The sequence below is a fragment of the Odocoileus virginianus genome, chromosome 7 (assembly GCF_023699985.2).
Source record: "Odocoileus virginianus isolate 20LAN1187 ecotype Illinois chromosome 7, Ovbor_1.2, whole genome shotgun sequence".
Taxonomy (NCBI): Eukaryota; Metazoa; Chordata; class Mammalia; order Artiodactyla; family Cervidae; genus Odocoileus; species Odocoileus virginianus.
The window spans coordinates 83,566,293-83,586,687 of NC_069680.1; the positions used below are offsets into that span (position 1 = coordinate 83,566,293).

Genomic DNA, 20,395 nt, shown 5'->3' on the forward strand with positions numbered 1-20,395 from the left:
CAGCTTTTCCAAGGTGTGAGGAGACCTGGCTCCAACTTTGTTTAAAAACTTGTGTTTGTGCAAATGTGCTTGAAAGCTTTCAGAGGAAAGGGCTTGTCCTCTCAAAACAACCTGTTTTAACAGAAAATAAACTGTGCGTTCTGTTCCCTGTGTGGCTGGACAGTCTCCATGGAGCATCCATAAAGGAGGGGAAGTGAGGGGTTCCTAGCTGAGACGCCTTAGTCTCAGGGGAGCTGAGACTCCATGGGGTCTGAGGATGCTGGTCTGGGGGGGTTGGGTGTTGGGACGGAGGGGACTTGGAGGATGCCCTTCTGCTCTGCCTGGGACAGAATGCCAAACAGAGTGCCCAATGGGCTCCAGAACTCATTAGCCAGACCAGAAGGCAAGATTCTGTCTGAGAACTCTTTCATTTTATTTATTTGTTTATTTTTGGCTGGGCTGGGTCTTCGTTGCTGCCTGGGCTTTCTCTAGTTGCCAGCTTCTCATCGTGGAGGCTTTTCCAGCTATGGGCTCTAGAACTTGGGGGCTTCATTTGCTGTGGCTTAGTTGCTCCATGGCATGTGGGATCTTCTTGGACCAGGGGTAGAACGCATGTCCCCTGCACTGGCAGGCAGCTTCTTAACCTCTGGCCCACCGGGGAAGGCCCTTGAAGAGTCTTTTAAAGTGGGACTGTGCTGAGTGTGTGGGGCAGAGCCGAAGGCTCTGGGCAGGTTGACAATGGGAAGCGGGGGCACTGGAGTGAAAATCAGGGGTGAGGGTGTGGTGACCTTAAGTCTTAGCCCTGCATCTGTGTTCTTTTACCATGTGTATTTCATTCACAGTACCAGGGATGACATCAAACTGATTTTAATATTAACATATTTCACATGGAGCATTTCAGTGCTAACCATTATGAGAAACAAATTACAGATATAAATATAGATGTAGATATAAATACAGATGTAAAACGAGAGGAGATGATGAGGATTCTATTATCTTACTAAATTCTTGATTATTGTCTCTAGCTCTTGACAGCATTCTGCCTACAGATTTCATTCGGTTTCATGCTGTTTCCTTTTCTGAATCAAGCACAGAGACCTTCTCAGCTCCTCACTTTTCTGGATCTTATTTCTGAATTGATGGGAGGGATGTTGCCATGGTAAGGGCATGTTATTTCATAAATGTTGACAAATCATCTGCCTAATAACTGATTGCATCATCTTCTAGGAGATTTTCATAGCTTTGGCGAGCTTGGCTTTGCTTCAGGGTGTCACCTCAAAGGCCTGAGTGGGTAGAGACACAGAGGGAGACAGGGCAGGACACAGCCGTGATGGCAGAATCAAGCCAGCTGTGGGCTTGGCCCCTTAGCTGAGAGTCAGTCTAATCTCCATGCCTGAAGCACGGCGCTTGGGCTTGCTTACACTGGCACAGCATTTAAGGCCGTTCAAGCCTGGGGAGGATCCGGGCAGCACCGGTGGGGTGGATGGCCCTCCGTCTCAGGCAGGGAGCACTCTGAGGGTTCTGAGTGAGAAATCTGCCAAGAGCAGGACCTCAGCGGGTGGCCCTGGGTTCAGAGCACGGAACTAAGCTGCCCGCGAGGGGAGGCTGGCCAGAGTTAGGCAAACTATCGAGAGCCTCAATCAAACAGGTGACGGGTCTCAGGGAGACTCATTCGAATCAGAAACTATGTACATACATGTCCAAGGCTCACCTTCTGGGTCCTGGAGACCAGCTCCCGGGCTCAGAGTCTCAACCCACTCACTTCTTTTTTCCTCTCTTTTTTGGCAATGTTACTGTTTTTATTTGGAAACTGATGTTCTTACGGTGCTCTGTGACTCTTCCCTGCTGGTTCAGTTGGTAAAGTCTCTGCCTGCCATGCAGGAGACTTGGCTTTGATCCCTGAGTCAGGAAGACCCCCTGGAGAAGAGAATGGCAACCCAGTCCAGTATTCTTGCTGGAGAATTCCATGGACAGAGAAGCCTGGCAGGTTACAGTCCATGGGGTTGCAAAGAGTCGGACACAACTGATGAGTGATCAACATTTCCACTCTCACGGTGCTCTGTATTTTTTTTTATTGAAGTATAGTTGATTTACAGTGTTGTGTTACTTTCATGTGTACGGCAAAGTGATTCAGTTATACACACACGCACACACGTATACATACCTATATACTCTTTTACAGATTCTTTTCCCTTTAGGTTATTTTAAGATAGTGAGTAGAGTTCCCTATGCTATACAGTAGGTCCATGTCGGTTATCTATTTTATATATAGTAGTGTATATGTCAGTTCCAACCTCCTAAATTACGTGCACCCCCTTCCCCCCTTTGGTAACCGTAAGTGTGTTTTCCATGTCTAAACTGGCTCACTCACTTCTGATGTCCTGGTCAGAGCTGACAGGGGGTGGGGAGGGTTCGTGGAAGCAGAGGCTGGCAGCGATTCACATCAAGCCTAAATTCTCTGCCCTTTCACTTCCTTGAGAATCCAAACAACGCTTACCTTGTGTGAAATGAATTCTCAACTGCTTCTTTCTTTAAGGGTTGTTAGTTAAACAAAGACAGATATTAGTGTTTAGTTGAAGGGATGTGATCTTAGTGAAGGGTTATGTTTTAATAGAGATAGTAATAGTGGTTGAATCAGAGACCATTATTGCTTATCTCTGAATTGCACATGAAGAAAACGGATTTGCTGGATAGATGCATCTGTTAACAGTCCCCACCGGCTGTTCACCTGGGTGACACTCTTTAGAAATGGAATTCCCAAAAGTAAACGTGTTTAGAGACAGCAGGTCTGAGAGTTCAGCATGCCCTGCCTGCTTTTCTCTTCACTTCATTTGTGCTTTCCTTCTCGTCTTTCATTCCTTCCCTTTCTCCTTCCCTCCCCGACCCTGCCATCCCTCCCTTCTTTCCTTCCTTTCTCCCTTCCATTTCCTTTCCTTCTCTCAGTGACTCACATATGCCAAACCAGGCACAATGACCTAACTGATCAGAGCTGATGGAGGGAGCCATTCTCTAAATAAGACTAGAAAAGGAACAGAGATATCTGTCTCAGTCTGGAGGGTCAACGGGGGCTAATTCCAGGACAGCTGAACTGTTCGAGGGTGTAGGATTTAGCCAGGTGGAGAAGGGTGTTCCGAGTAGCAGGCATCACAGATGTGGAGACCCAGCAGCATGAGAGGGCAGATTGCATTCGAAGACCGTCAGGTGTGGGCAAGATCTGGCACGAAGCGGTGAGAGGGTGCAGCTCTGGTCCTGCAGCCTATGATGCAGGGGATCTTAAATCCAGCCCTGTCTGAGGCCCTCTCTCCTTCTGTTCGTCTCTGAGTGTAAGCCTCTATGCAATAATATCTTCTCTGTGTCACATTTACTCAGAAAAGACATAAGGAAAACGTTCCCAGGATGGAGGACAACTTCCCTCAAGTCCGGCGTTATCCTTAGCTGAACAGGGAACTCTCTGAAAAACTTGGTGCGTCTTATGGACTTTGTGTATGATCAAGACACAGCAAGTCAGCACTCCTTCCCCACGACATGCAGGTAGCCTGGACACACACTGCTTTCACGCTGATGAATGTTCCTGCAGGCCGGGGGAGAACAGGCATGAAGGTAAAGAGCACAGTGAGCTCCCAGAGGTCAAGAGTGCCCGGCAGTACTGGCACCTTTAGTCCTGTTGGGTGGTATTCCTGATCTCCAGATGCCAATGGCCCACCCATGGATAAAAGGAAACCCAGAGGGGGGCACTGAAGTGAACATCCAAATGATGCTACCTATTATCTCTCTAGACAATAGCCCCCACTCTGTAACTGGGAGTGAGATGTGCTGTGGGCAGGAAGCTATGGATTAAGGGGGAATTGCAAGTAACATTATGATGTGGACAGAGATGTCGCCTGTAAAACCTTTGTGCAAGTTTCCTTCTTCTCAGGTGTGCCTGAGCTTCTGCTACAGGGTCTGCTCTTTTGATGTTACCTGGCTCTGAAGATCTTTTCAGTTTCCCATAGGTTACCCTCGAGATGTGACAGAAGTGAGGACCACTGAACAGAGGAGACTGACATCACTTACAGAAGGTTTTGGAGCAAGGGTTGGATCTGAAACGTCATAGATGAGTCATTCGGAGATACAGGCAGGGACCAGATCTAGAAGACGGGCTCTGGAAGATTTTTCTTTCTTTCTTTAGTATCATCACAGTTTCAGACTGCTTGTAACAAGAAAGAGAATTTGGAGTAGGGATGAAGAGGTTCATTTCTGGGATAGCATTCCAAGGACAATGAGAAAAGAATAGTTACTGGGATTCACTAATGTATAATCCCCTCAACATTAATGGCCTGTTACTTTGGCATAATATTTCTTCAGATTATTATGTTAACTTGCTTTTCAAAAAGAAAAACCAAAAAACAAAACTATAGGTTTGGGTTTACTACTCCAATATTTTATTTGAGGAACAAGAAGATTTTGAGAATAATTAGTCTTCCATCAGCCATCTTTGCATTTTCTATAAATTTTCAGAGAAATATGAAAAGAGCAATATAAAATAATGCCACTTTTAATGACTTTTTGTCATCTTTTGTCTCTGATACCAGGAAAAGAGTCTTTATTTTTAAGCTAGTATAGATCACAATTTTAATGGCATTGCAAACGTCAGGGTTGGCAAGGACAGATTTCTGTTATTAGTGGCAGAAAACAAGGCTAAGTTCCATGGTGGCTCAGAAAGTAATAAATCCACCTGCAATACAGGAGACCTGGGTTCGATCCCTGGGTCCAGAAAATCCCCTGGAGGAGAGAATGACTACTCATTCCAGTATCCTTGCCTGGAGAATCCCATGGACAGAGGAGCCTGGCAGGCTACAGTTCATGGGTCATGAAGAGTCAGACATGACTGAGCAACTAACACTAATGATACAAAATCACTCTCAGATTAACTGGATGCATAGCCTCTGTCACAGAGAAATGGAAATAATATCTTCCTATCTGCTCATGGAACTTCAGAAATGTGTCTCAGGAGGCTCCGACAAGCTAGGGGTCTTTATGTCTTGGAGCAGCAATACTTTGGTTAGAGGCAAACTGATAGATAAAAAGTGATTTATTAGAATAGGATGCTTGTGAGGCTTACATGCAGGTGGGTGAGAGGGTTCTGCACCCAGAAAGCTTAGTGGACTAGAGTCTTACAGTCAAAGGAGGCGTGGAGGAGGGAAGAGGACCACCTTCTTCCTTGTTCTGGAGTAGACGTCAAGCTTCCATCATGAGCTCCCCCTCCATGTTGGGCAGGGGAGTTTTCTTGTCCCTATGTGGTCAAGCCAGGAGTTATCACAGCACAACGGAAATAAGCAAAAATGTGGTGTTAAATGATCTCAGGTTTCAGTATAATGTCCTTCCCTTATTCTTTTGCTTTTAGTGTACCCAGAGAGCATGTCTTAGGAATCATTAACTTACTGAACTGACTGGGCAGGATATGAGTCTTATTCCACCATTGTTTTATTGTTTGGGGAATGTCATTTGCTTCTACTGCGTGGTTTTGTTGCTAAGCAAGCCTGCTTGGTTTTATGATTAAGCAAACCTGTTTTCTTGAGTGATCATTAACTTATGAGGGTCTCCCATATTTTTTCTCTGCTTATAATCCCCCAGTGGGATTAACTATGTAATCACCTACTTTGTCTTTTTACTCTGTCTGGATCACTCAGGTTAACCAAGAGCAGAGGTCACGAGATTCTAGTAACTAACGTTTTCATAAAACTCACTTGAAACTAACCATTCTTTAATATAAGCATGATTAAGGGGAGGTTTTGAGAATTGTTAGTTTTAATAACTTTAATAACTTCCTGCCACTGTTGTTGGTTGGGTTACCTGGTGGCATATTTTATGGCTAATCGAGGCTGAGAGATTCACGACAGACATTTCACAGAAACATTTTTAAAGATTTTCCCATAGCCCTGGAAGGGACTGATGAGTGAAAATCCACTTTGAACATTTTCCAAGACAATGTCATCTGAGCCTTGCTCAGCACCACAGCCCTACAGAGACACAATCAAACTCTTGTTCATTTGCTAAAAGAGACTCAAGGCTGTTTCCTGAGGAAAACTGTGGCCTTACCTGCAGAAAGAAAGGGTAAAGACATTTGGGGGCAGAAAGCCAGAAGCTCAGAATAGCTCATAAATATCAGAGTTGCTAAGAAGTTTAGAGCAGTTAGAGTTTTAAGATACATTTCTCAGAGGAAGAGGTTAGTATTCTCTACTAGGTCTAACACCTAGAGAGTTAGTCAGTCACAGGTGGTAATGGGATTCTTGGTGGTAGGTGAGACAACCTGGAGCAGGACAGATTATAGAATTTGTGGGATCTGGTGCAAAACAAAAAGGCAGAGGCCCTTGTTCAAAAATTAGGAATTTCAAGATGGCAACCCCAGAGCGTCTGTCTAAGGCAGGACTCTTCTGAGATAACTGCACAGGCTGAATACCCATCATGAGCCTGCAGGGAGGAGAGGGAGTGAAATCAAGCCTTAATGATGGGATCCTAGGGAAAATCAACTGTTAAACAGAAGAGACAGACATTGAGACAGGGAGGTCAAGGAGGTAGAAAAAGAGCCAAGGGCAAACAGAGTCTCAGAAGCCAAGAGAAGTCATACCGAAACCACATGAACCTTCTTCCTTGTCCTTGCACTTCCAGCATGCTGGCAGAAAACATATATCCAATTGCTGTGGGATGTAGTCACCTGTCTAAGGTTCTAATGCTATAAGGATTCAAAAGCACCCTTGGCATTTTGCATACAAGAGGTCATCACTGACCCGATTAATAAAATTGAAACAGCCAGATGCCAGATTGTCCTGAGAATGGACAGGGAGGTGAAATAGTGGAGGCAACTCCAAGGACCTGTCTGCTGAGCAAGAGGAGAGGATTGAAAAGATGGAAGTACTTGCCTGGTGGTTCAGATAGTAAAGAATTTACCTACAATGCTGGAGACATGGGTTCGATCCCTGGGTTGGGAAGATCCCTTGGAGAAGGGAATGACAAACCACTCCAATAGTCTTGCCTGGAGGATTTCATGGACAGAGGAGCCTGGTGTGCTACAGGCCATGCAGTTGTGAAGAGTCAGACACAACTGAGTAACTAATGAACACATCTGCTGGAGATGCTTAGCTATGAGAGGTGGTGGTGGTGGTGGTGTTTTATGTTTTTTTGGAAGATGGGAGGCAAACCATTCAATATCACAGTAATCCAAGTCTATGCCCCAACCAGTGATGCTGAATAAGTTGAACAGTTCTAATAAGACCTTTTAGAACTGACACCCCAAAAAGGTGTCCTTTTCATCATAGGGGACTAGAATGGAAAAGTAGGAAGCCAAGAAACACCTGGTGTAACAGGCAAATTTGGCCTTGGAGTACAGAATGAAGCAGGGCAAAGGCTAATAGAGTTTTGTAAAAAGAACACACTGGTCATAGCAAACACCCTCTTCCAACAACACAAGAGAAGACTCTACATGGATATCACCAGATGATCAATAATGAAATCAATTATATTCCTTGCAGGAAAAGGAGAAGATCTATACAGTCAGCAAAAACAAGACTGGGAGCTGACTGTGGCTCAGATCATGAACTCTTTATTGCCAAATTCAGACTTAAATTGAAGAAAGTAGGGAAAACCACTAGACCATTCAGGTATGACCTAAATCAAATCCCTTATGATTTTACAGTGGGAGTGATAAATAGATTCAAGAAATTAGATTTGATAGACAGAGTGCCTGAAGAGCTATGGACAGAGGTTCATGAGGAGGCAGTGATCAAGACCATCCCCAAGAAAAAGAAATGCAAAATGGCAAAACGGTTGTCTCAGGAGGCCTTACAAATAGCTAAGAAGAGAAGATAAAGGCAAAGGAGAATGATATACTCATTTGAATGCAGAGTTCCAAAGAATAGAAGGGAGAGAATAAGACAGCCTTCTTCAGTGATCAGTGCAAAGAAATATAGGAAAACAACAGAATGGGAAAGACTAGAGATCTCTTCAAGAAAATTAGAGATACCAAGGGAACATTTCATGCAAAGATGGGCACAATAAAGGACAGAAATGGTATGGACCTAACAGAAGCAGAAGATATTAAGAAGAGGTGGCAAGAATACACAGAACTATACAAAAAAGATCTTCATGAGCCAGATAACCACAATGGTGTGATCACTCACCTAGAGCCAGACATCCTGGAATATGAAGTCAAGTGGGCCTTAGGAAGCATCACTATGAATAAAGCTAGTGGAGGTGATGGAATTCCAGTTGAGCTCTTTCAAATCCCAAAAGATGATGCTGTGGAAGTGCTGCACTCAATATGCCAGCAAATTTGGAAGACTTATCAGTGGCCACAGGACTGGAAAATGTCAGTTTCCATTCCAATCCCAAAGAAAGGAGATGCCAAAGAATGTTCAAACTACCACACAATTGCACTCATCTCACACTTTAGCAGAGTGATGCTCAAAATTCTCCAAGTCAGACTTCAACAGTATGTGAATCGTGGACTTCCAGATGTTGAAGATGAATTTAGAAAAGGCAGAGGAACCAGAGATCAAATTGCCAATATCCATTGTATCATAGAAAAAGAAAGAAAATTCCAGAAAAACATCTACTTCTGCTTTATTTACCATGCCAAAGCCTTTGACTGTGTGGATCACAACAAATTGTGGAAAATTCTTAAAGGGATGGGAATACCATACCACCTGACCTGCCTCCTGAGAAATCTGTGTGCAGATCAAGAAGCAATAGTTAGAACTGGACATGGAACAAGAGACTGGTTCCAAATTGGGGAAGGAATGCATAAAGGCTGTATATTGTCACCCTGCTTATTTAACTTATATGCAGGGTACATCATGTGAAATGCTGGGCTGGATGATGTACAAGCTGGAATCAAGGTTGCCGGGAGAAATATCAATAACCTCAGATATGCATATGACACCACCCTTATGGCAGAAAATGAAGAAGAACTAAAAAGCCTCTTGACGAAAGTAAAAGAGGAGAGTAAAAAAGTTGGTTTAAAACTCAACTTTCAAAAAACTAAGATCATGGCATCTGGTCCCAGCACTTCATGGCAAATAGATGGGGAAACTATGGAAACAGTGAGAGACTTCATTTTTTGGGACTCCAAAATCACTGCAGATGGTGACTGCAGCCATGAAATTAAAAGATACTTGTTCCTTGGAAGAAAAGTTATGACCAACCTAGACAGCATATTAAAAAGCACAGAGACATTAGTTTGTCAACCACAGTCCATCTAGTCAAAGCTATGGTTTTTCCAGTGGTCATGTATGGATGTGAGAGTTGGACCATAAAGAAAGCTGAGTCCTGAAGAATTGATGCTTTTGAACTGTGATGTTGGAGAAGACTCTTGAGAGTCCCTTGGACTGCAAGGAGATCCAACCATCAATTGTAAAAGAAATCAGTCCTGAATATTCATTGAAAGGACTGATGCTGAAGCTCCAATACTTTGGCCACCTGATGCGAAGAACCGACTCCTTGGAAAAGATCCTGATGCTGGGAAAGATTGAAGGCAGGAGGAGAAGGGGATGACAGAGGATGAGATGGCTGGATTGCATCACTGACTCAATGGACATGAGTTTGAGCAAGCTCTGGAAGTTGGTGATGGACAGGGAAGCCTGGCATGTTGCAGTCCTTGGGGTCACAAAAATCAGACACGACTGAGACTGAACTGAGCTGAACTGAAGATGGGAGAGAATTACACATGGTTTCATGCAGAAGGAAAGGCGCCAATGGTACAAAGTAAAAAGTCGGAGGAAGAGGAGAAAGAAAAGTGAAGAGAAGACAGGAAATGACTAAAGCTTAGAGGAGAACATTCCTATGGGTTGAATGGCATAGGATTCTGAGATCTGGCGAGGCTATTCACTTTGGGAATAAAGGGAAAGTGCATTGAGGAAAAACAAAGTAAGAATGGAGGTGGGGGGATAGACTTGAAGATGGGAACAGAACATGCTTTGAGCTTCCTTTATCTTCTGTATGAGGTAGGAGACCAGGTCATTTGTGGAGGTTAAATACTGAAATCCTTGCCTGGTAATAAAAAGTTGACTTTGAATTCTACAGTTCCTTTCCTACACTTCAAAGTTCTTTAGTAACTGCTACTCTCAAGCAACCTCTTCTGGTATTTTGATAGACCTTTTCATTGTGGTATTAATTTCTTTTCCAACTAATTATTTCTTTATATCAAAGAAAAACTTAGAAACTTGAAATATTTCTCCCAAGTCTTAACCAATATCAGAAAGATATTTTCTTTCTATAGCAATTTATAGGGTAATTGTTTCAGAGCATATAGAGCAGAATCAGAGCACGATGGCTGAAAATATAAGACTACTGGGGCAAACCCTTTGCAATGCTAGTTTCCTTGATAAACAATATTCTGTTTGAAGTAGAACTTTGGTGGGGGGGTTCTGTTAATTTTCCTCCCATAAAACAATATTTTCAGTATCTTTCTCGCAGAAGGACTGTATCTGAGTCTAAATGAAAGCTCAACCACGACGGTCTAAAATGCAAAGTAAAAATTGCAGCCTAAGAAGGCTACCCTGTCAGCATTTCTTATTGAGCCTTTGTTATTCTTGTTATCTGACTGAGGTAGCATCTTTTTCTTTTTACTTTATTTATTTTAATTGGAGGCTAATTACAATATTGTAGTGTTTTTTGCCAACATTGACATGACTCAGCCATGGGCGTACATGTGTTCCCCATCCTGAACCCCCCTCCCACCTCCCTCCCCATCCCATCCCTCAAGGTCATCCCAGTGCACCAGCCCTGAGCACCCTGTCTCATGCATCCAACCTGGACTGGCAATCTGTTTCACATATGATAATATACATGTTTCAATGCTATTCTCTCAAATCATCCCACCCTCACCTTCTCCCAAAGAGGGCAAAAGACTGTTCTATATATCTGTGTCTCTTTTGCTGTCTTGAATGTAGGGTTATCATTACCAATTTTCTAAATTCCATATATATATGCATTAGTATACTGTATTGGTATTTTTCTTTCTGGCTTACTTCACTCTGTGTAATAGGCTCCAGTTTCATCCACCTCATTAGAACTGATTCAAATGTATTCTTTTTAATGACTGAGTAAATATTCCATTGTGTATATGAACCACAGCTTCCTTATCCATTCGTCTGCTGATGGACATCTGGGTTGCTTCCATGTCCTGGCTATTATAAACAGTGCTGAGATGAGGTAGCATCTTTTATAGGCTCAGAAATGTTTGTAAGTTTGTTGTTGTTTACTTACTAAGTCATTTCTGACTCTTTTGCAACCCCACAGACTATATATAGTCTGCCAGGCTCCTCTGTTCATGGGATCTCCCAGGCAGACTATTGGAGTGGGTTGCCATTTACTTCTCCAAGGGGATCTTCCTGACCCAGAGATTTAACCCACATCTCCTGCCTTGGCAGGTAGGTTCTTTACCACTGAGTCATCAAGGAAGCCTTAATGCTATTCACACAGAATAGCATTAGTTAAAATCTGTAGTCAGACATTGCTCAAAGTTACTTGAAACAGTTTTGAGCAATACCTGTATCCAGGTTTTCAGAGGAGGAGTAAATGCTTCTTTGTGACTAGAAGGAGATAAACTGAAATCAGCACTACCATTCGAGATGCTGATAATATCTACAGCACTGGGATTCTTGGATGGCTCAGCTGGTAAAGAATATTGCCAATGCAGGAGACGTAAGAGACATGGGTTCGATCCAGAGCTGGGAAGGTCCCCTGGAGAAGGAAATGGTAACCCACTCCAATCTTCTTGCCTGGAGAATTCCATGGACAGAGGAATCTGGTGAGCTACAGTCCATGGGGTCACAAAGAGCTGGACATGACTGAGCGTGCATTCACACACACACACACAATATCTGCCTTGGGTAACGTCTATAGAGTGAGCTGAGGGGAATCCTTTTTTTCTGACTTCATTTCTACAACGGCCATGGTGAGTTTCTTTACTCTGGTTTCTACTTTTTGAGATGATGGTGGAATAGTAGCTGTTTCTATTACAGGGTGTGGCTTATTTACATTACTCCAGCAAGTAGCATGGAATCACTATTACTTTGGGTTTGTCCTGAAAGAAATGCCATAAGAACTACATGACTTTCCAGGGTACCTAGAAAAGTAGGCATTTTCCAGCTTAGGCTGAACAAATACTGCTAATTATAAGGAGACAGTGAAGTAATGGAATGTTGAGTTTAGAATCTATCTTTGTAGGGTCTTTTTTTTTTTTTTTTTTTGGCATGAAGGTCAGCTTGTGCTTTTATTGGCTTTACTTTAGTGCCTTTAACTCATTCTGTTACTTTTGGTCCCTGTGGTCTGGACTTAGGAGATAGAGAATTAAATCTGAGATATGGTCCTTTTTAAAGAGTACTGTGTTGGGCTGCAATCCATGGGGTGGCTAAGAGTTGGACTGAACTGAGGGACTTCACTTTCCCTTTTCCCTTTCATGCATTGGAGAAGGAAATGGCAACCCACTCCAGTGTTCTTGCCTGGAGAACCCCAGGGACGGGGGAGCCTGGTGGGCTGCCGTCTATGGGGTCGCACAGAGTCGGACACGACTGAAGCAACTTAGCAGCAGCAGCAGCAGCATGATGACCTGGATAAACTGGTTTTCCATAGATTTGTAACATATAAGCCTTGTCTTGGACCACTGTGGTTGCTTTCAAAAACCCTTCTTTTCTCTCTCTCTGTACGCTTGTATCTCGTTGTGGGTGGATTTCCAAGGGGCTCCTCTTTTTTTTTTTGAGAATGTTTTTGAGAATGCTTTCTTGGAATTACAGAGTTGTTTTCAGCTTTATCTTATGTGTTTGTTTTAATATCTTTACTCATGTTTTGAGCTCTCTTGGTCCTTTGATTCTTCTGATCAAATCTCTTCTGTTCATAATCTTTTCTTGCCAGTTCACCTCAAATATCTGCAGAAATAGTTTTATTCCTGTTTAGTGTTTTTCTGATCTGAATCTTCTGTGACATCTGTTGGGAGATAAAACATTGATAAAGCAATATATGGCAGCTCCATCCTTTAGCTTCCAGGTTTTCTTAATGCACCTTTTTATTACTTTGTACTCTGCTCAAAATCTTCTCAGCATCTTTCAATACAGATCTCATATTGGTTATTTTAAGCTTAATGGAATTCTGTGGAAGATCAGGGAGCCCTGACGCCCAAGATTCTTTCCACTGGAGTACGCCCGCTATGTCTTTTCTCTCTTGGCCAGTGACGGATAGCGTCAGCCTTCTGTGCAGGGGTTTTAGCTGCTCCTTCTTCTTCAGAGGGAGAAAAATTTTCAGTGGGTAGTGTGTCTAGGCAATTTCTCCTCTGAGGAGTCCATCCGATTTTTGATCTAGTTAGTGAATTTTTGTCTGAAGATTCACTTATTCTTTTCAGAGAATCATGGTTATTCAAAGTTTGTTCCAAGAGTTCTACATTTCCTGTATGACATGACAGCTCCATTATTTTTTTTTCTTCCATTTTCCCTCTTTGATATTTTATCATCCTTTTAAACAGATACAGGAGCAAATCTGCAAGTTACCAACATATATAACATTCATTCATTCAGCACTCTCAGTCCCTTAATTGTGCTATTTTATAGATTTATCACATTTTAACATATTATATATATGTGTTATGTACACACACACACACACACACACACACACACACACATATATATATATATATATATATATATATATATAACTTGTATATGAGCTTTCCTGGTGGCTCAGATAGTAAAAATTCTGCCTGCAATGTGGGAGACCTGGGTTAGATCCCTGGGTTGGGAGGATCCCCTGGAGAAGGGAATGACTATCCACTCCAGTACTCTTGCCTGGAGAATCCCATGGACAGGGGAGCCTAGCAAGCTACAGTCCATGGGGTTGAAAAGACTCAAACATGAATGAGCGATAAACACTTCATTTAATAATTTTAATATAGATTAAGTTCTCTGTCCTCAGTACCCAAAAGGATTTCTGGTTACTGTAAGTAGTCAGTGAATATTTGTTGGATGAATACAAAAAGATACACATGGACTGTTTTCTATTTTAGTGTATCACATCAACTTGCATTTGGATGACATGTGGGATAGTTTTCCATTCTGATCCCATTTTTCTTTGCTGAAATCTATGACTGTCAGCCTTTAGAAAAAAGTGTTTAAAATATTTTTGTTGTTTATAGCCATGCTGGGTCTTCATTGCTGCATGTGGGCTTCCCCTAGTTACAGCGAGCAGGGGCTACTCCCTAGCTGCAGCGCACAGGCTTGTCATTGCAGTGGCTTCCCTTGTGGAATACGGGCTCTAGGGCACACGAGCTTCGGTAGCTGCAGCCCTTGGGCTCTAAAGCACGGGCTCAGTAGCTATAATGCACAGGCTTAGTTGCCTCGAGTTATGTGGGGTCTTCCTGGACCGGGGATTGAACCCATGTTCTCTGCATTGGCAGGCAGATTCTTTACCACTGTGCCATCAGAGAAGTCCTGACAGCCAGCATTTTGAAAAACTTTGTCTGTGCTAAGAGGTAGTTACCCCAATTGGTTTGCCACCTCCAAGTCACAAGCGATAGAGGAGGTTCAACTTGGAAAGGGATTCTTATGTTTGTTACGTCCATTATTTTTTTCTCCCAATAAATAGCACAATGAGTTAATGATTAGTTCCATCTTATGGAGGTAGAAACTGGAACCCTAAGAGGTTAAGTTACCCAAAGTTAGAAAATTGAAAAGGAAAAATCTGATTTTGAGCACGAACTTATTCCCAAACCAGAACTTTTCCCAAAAATGCTTTAAAAATTATTCAGTGACTCATGTTGTGTTGAGAAAGAAAGAAATAGAACAAACAAGATGCATTTTACCTTTAAAACAGAAAAGGAGGTGGAGAGAAACTAATGCCTGCTGTTTTCATCAGTAATTCCAACACGGGAAACAAATCTACTTCCAATTTGGCAAAAGTATCCAGCTCTCTTAGAGAATTGATATCTTGGCTGGGATCTGAGAAGCCATATAAATACAATTTAAAAATCATGAGCAATTGAGAAATAATTTCTAGATACAAAAAAATCTCAGGCGATCTTCCATTTCCTCTCAGTAGAACGAAGGTCATTCCTCTTTTTTCGGGGCTAAGTTCCAAAATGTATAAGCTCTTTAACTTCACCTTCTCATAATGATTCACACAGACTCATCCCCACAGACTCTGAGGAGATGATAGAGGATGCGAATGGGTGTCCTGTTCAGTCGCTAAGTACTGTCCAACCCTTTGCAACCCTATGAATTGCTGCGTGCCAGACTCCTCTGTCCTCCACAATCGCCCAGAGTTTGCTCAGATTCATGTCCATTGAGTTGGTGATGCTATCTAATCACTGGTACATCTTAAGTCCCTGCTCACTCTGTGACCTTTTTTTCTTTTTCTTGTTTTCTGTTTGGCTTTTATTTATAAACCACCAAAACATCTGGCCAATTTACTTAATATCCAGATGTTTTGGTCTAATTTACATTGCTAATTTTTTTTTTTTTTTTTTTACTGAATGTATTGATTTTTGGGTAAATATAGCCTGAGTGAAAGTGCATGAAGGTTGCCAGCTGACGGAAAAAGGAAGTAGCTGGCAATCAACAATCAACATCTGCTCCTCATTTCTCTATTGCTTCCTGGCTCAATCAAAACTAACATGCCTAATCTTTGAAGAAATTCTTAGAGAAGTGAAAAAAATCATTTGACATCTTTACCTTATCAGTATCACAATCATAGAGAAGCTAGACACAGCCAGAAGCAAAAATAGGATCCCTATCTGGGAAATGGCCTGAGTAGATGCACTCATTGCACCATGAGGATAAAAGATAAGAATTCAGATCCCAGATGGTCAAAACCACTTGTCACGCCATCCCCACAATTCATGTTTCCTTCCCAACTTATCCCAGCATGGTCATGATAGACCTCTTTAAGTGTCTTGGTAAAATGCCATCCTGGGGGAACCATAGACAAAAGCCTCTCTCCTCTCTTGGACTGTGACTTGAAGCATCACTCCATCCTTCAGGTGCCATGTTGTAATGAACATCCTATCCTGTGTTCTATGGTGATATTAGCCCTTGAACCCAGAACCTGGCCCAGGCAGACAGTATGGCAGCTGGATTGAGAACCAAGGTCCAAACTACATCATACTTCGTGCCCTTCCACACAGTTTAAAGGTGGTAATTAGATTGCCCTAGGTGTGAACCTTCCTATCACCTGCAAGGTAATTGATTTCTGGTTGATAGGTCACAAATCAAAACTCATTTCCTATACATATAATGTTATCATTAGAATTCTGTTCCTAGAATCACATTTAATGACGCAAATACGCAAAGCTGTACCAAAGAAAGTCAAAAAGGGAAAATACACATATATGATTTTACAACTATTTATTAATATTGTAAAATGAAATTTATCCATTTACTTTCTGTGAACTTTGTATGTAAGTACAACATAGCAAGCAGAAAAATGTAAAAATCATATATTTGCCACTTAAATTTCATAGATTAATACGCCGAGTCACTACCAGCCAGGTCAAGAAGTAGAAGCCCCTCAAAAGAACCCTCCCCCTTGTCCACATGGTCTATTCTTTCATTTGTTTAGTTCTATTTCATTTCTCTCAATAATGTTTTATGGTTTCTGTGTATAGGCCTTGCCTAGCTCTCCTTTTATTTACTACTGCTTGATGTTTTTGTTTTTTTCTTTAAATTGGAGTATAACTGCTTTAGGATGTTGTGTTAATTTCTGCTGTACAAGTGAATCATCTGTATGTATATATATATCCCCACCCCCCATCCCACCCATTTTAGTGCTAATGTAAATGGTACCATTTTAAATCTAGAAGGATGGTACCACTGAACCTATTTGCAGGGCAGCAATGGAGACGCAAATATAGAAAACAGACTTGTGGACTCAGTGTGGGAAGGAGAGGGAGGGATGAACTGAGAGTAGCATCGAAACATACACATTACCATGTGTAAAACAGATAGCCTGTGGAAATCTGCTGTCTGATGCAGAAAGCTCAAACCTGGTGCTCTGTAACAGCCTAGAGAGTAGGGTGGGTGGGAGGTGGGAGGAGGTTCAAGAGGAAGGAGAATATATATACTTATGGCTGATTCATGCTGATATATGGCAGAAACCAACACAATATTGTAAAGCAATTATCCTCTAAAAAAATAAATTAAAAAAATTGTACCATTTATACATTCTTTTTTGATATATTACTGATAAAAGGAAAGGAATTTTTATATTGAATTTAAGGTCCTTGATAAATTCACTTATTATTTCCACTGCTTTATCTGTAGATCCTTTATATTTTCTGCATAACAATCTTGTTACTTGTTACTCTTTTTCGCCCTCAAGTTCTTATGTCTTTTCTCTTCCTTGTTCTATTTCTCTGGCTAGAACTTTTAGGAAAAGTTTGAATAGAAGTGATTATAATGGTCATCTTTGTGTCTGGGGTAAAACTTTCATCATTTTAACAGTAAGGGAGATGCTTGCTCTAGGACTTTTCTGTATATTCTTGGTATCTTGATTAGACTGTTCTCAGTAAAAGATGTAGAAAATTCCCTTTCGATTCTTGGAAAAGATTTGTATGTAATAAGTTTGGAAGAATTCACCAGTGAAGTCATCTGGGTGAGCAGTTTTTGTTTTGAGGTTTTTAACTATGAATTTATTTTCTTTTTGTGTCAATTTTAAAAAGTTGTATTTGTCTAAGAATGTGTCCAATTAACTAAATTGCCAAATACACTAGCATTGGGTTGTTCATTATATTCTCTTATAATTATTTTAATATCTGTATTATAGGTAGTTTTGTCTTGATATGGGTTAGTTGTGGTTTTTTTTCCATTCTTTTATCTGTTTTTTGGGGGCCTGGAATTTATGAAATTTTATTTTTCTTTCCAAAGCACTCCTCCTTGGCTTTCTGATTCTTTGTATGGTATGTTTATTTTCTTCTTAAATTCTACCCTTATCTTTATTATTTCCTCCCTCAAACTTTCTTTGAGTTTTTCTAACTTCTTCAGATAGATGGCAACTTGTTTTTTTTGTTTGGTTCTCCTTTTTAATAATTCTAAATTTTAAGTTTTCCCTGATGTGTGATTTTAGTTCCATCCTAAAAGTTTTGCCATATAGGAATTTCTTAATCTTTTGATTCAAAATATTTTCTAATTTCCATTGCGATTCCTTATTCTACCAATGTGTTCTTTAGACATTAATGCTTACTTTTTGTACATACAGAGATTTTCTAGTTTACTAACATCCTGCAGAGATCAGAGGACAAAATCTGTAGGACAGACCATCATAATTTGTTGAGATTGTGTTAGTTCTTCAGTTGTGCCCAACTTTTTGCGACCCCATGGACTGTAGCCTGCCAGGCTCCTCTGTCCATGGAATTCTCCAGACCAGAATATTGGAGTGGGTAGCCATTCCCTTCTCCAGGGGATCTTGCCAACCCAGGGATCAAACCCAGGTCTCCCGCATTGCAGGGGGATTCTGTACCATCTAAGCCACTAGGGATTGCTTTATATCTAAACTCACAGTTGATATTGGTAATTGTTACACATAAACTTGAAAAGGAAGTATAGTTTTCAGTTGCTGGGATCAGTGTTCTATACATGTTATAAGGTCAAGTCTGTTAATCACATTGTTCAGATTTTCCATATCCTTACAGATTTTTGTATGTGCATTCTATCACGTATTGAGAAGTGTTAAAATCTTTTAAAATCTTCCACTATGATTTCAAGTTTTCTATTTTTAGTTCTGTCAATTTTTGCTTTGTAGATTGAGACACTATTGGGTAGATATGACTGTCAAACTTTTATACCTTCCACATCATCTATTTCCCTTTGGTAATTCTTGCCTTTAAAGTCTGTTATGTCTGATAATAAAATAGTTATTGTATCTTTCATTTGCTTGGAGTTTGCAGTTTATCTTTCTCCATCCTCTTACTTTCAATCTCCCAGGTCTTTATTAAGCTTGTAGTGTCCCTTGTAGTGAGTATGTTAGTCGCTTGGTAGTGTCTGACTTTGCGACCCCATGGATTGGTACCTGCCAAGCTCCTCTGTCCATGGGATTTTCCAGGCAAGAATACTGGAGTAGGTTGCCATTCCCTTCTCCAGGGGATCTTCCTGACCCAGGGATCGAACTCGGGTCTCCCACACTGCAGGCAGGCTCTTTACAGTCTGAGCCTCTAGGGAAGATATATTAGCAGACTAGTGTCCCTTGTAAGCAGAATATGGTTGTTTTTATCCAACTTCAGTACTTTGGTTTTTCAACTGAAGCATATGGCCTATTTAAATTTAATGTAATTACTGTTTTCTATCTGTCCCAGCACTTTTCTGTGCTTAGTTTCTTCTTTATTATGTACTTCTGTATCAAATGCTCTGGTTTTATCCATCCCCTGTCATCTCCTCGTTTTACTGCTCTCATGGTGACGTCCTGTGTGCACGCTCAGTCACTCACTCGTGTTGGACTCATTGCAGCCCCACAGACTGCAGTCCTCCAGGCCTCCTTGCCCGTGGGATTCTGCGCTCAAAACAGTGGAATGGGGTGCCATTTCTTTCTCCATCCGTGGTGACTATCTAGAGATTAGAACATCCCTCCTTGGCTTATTAAAACTAATATAAATGAGTACTTTTCCCACTTCCTAAACAATATAAGGAATTTAGGATTTTGTAACATCTTTTACCCCATCCCAATTTGTATACTATTGTTTTCAAATTTTCCATATGTTTTAAACCATATATCATTGTTGTTAATTTTTATAGCCAATATTCAGTTAGATTTGCCATTTAGATTTATTTTACTTACCATTTAGATTGTTCTTCATTCTTCTTGAATCTCTAAGCTACCGCATAAAATCATTTTCTTCATCCCAGAATTTCTTCCTTTAATATTTACTCTATTAGGAGTCTACTGGTGATGAATTCCCTCAAATTTTTGTTTATCTCAAATTATGTTATTAGCTTAATTTTTAAAGAATTTTCACTGGCTATTTTCTTCCAACACTTTGAAAATATAATTATTTTACTGACCCAACAACTGGTTGAATAAAAAAATACTAAATGAACAAATGAAAAAAGCAGTGAGTAATCCTACTTGTCTAGAGTGTAAGGAATTCAGAAAAGGAAGCCAAAATGTGGAGATGTATACACATGCACACATACACACACACACGCGCGCGCAGAAACAAGGTCTCATATCTAATGCATTCATCAACGAAAAAGCGAAAGTGTTAGTTCCTCAGTTGTGTCCGACTCTTTGTGATCCCGTGGACTGTAGCCCACCAGGCTCCTCTGTCCATGGGGATTCTCCATGCAAGAGTACTGGAGTGGGTAGCCATTCCCTTTGCCAGGGGATCTTCCCAACCCGGGGATGGAACCTGAGTCTCTTACATTGCAAGCAGATTCTTTACCATCTGAACTGCCATAACTGTGCA

At 41.2% G+C, this 20,395-nt stretch overlaps 1 pseudogene; it reads right to left on the minus strand.

The window, feature by feature from the left end:
• The window catches only part of LOC139035902 (protein TALPID3-like), a 67,900-nt pseudogene that overhangs the window by 36,679 nt on the left and 10,826 nt on the right, over positions 1 to 20,395 (minus strand).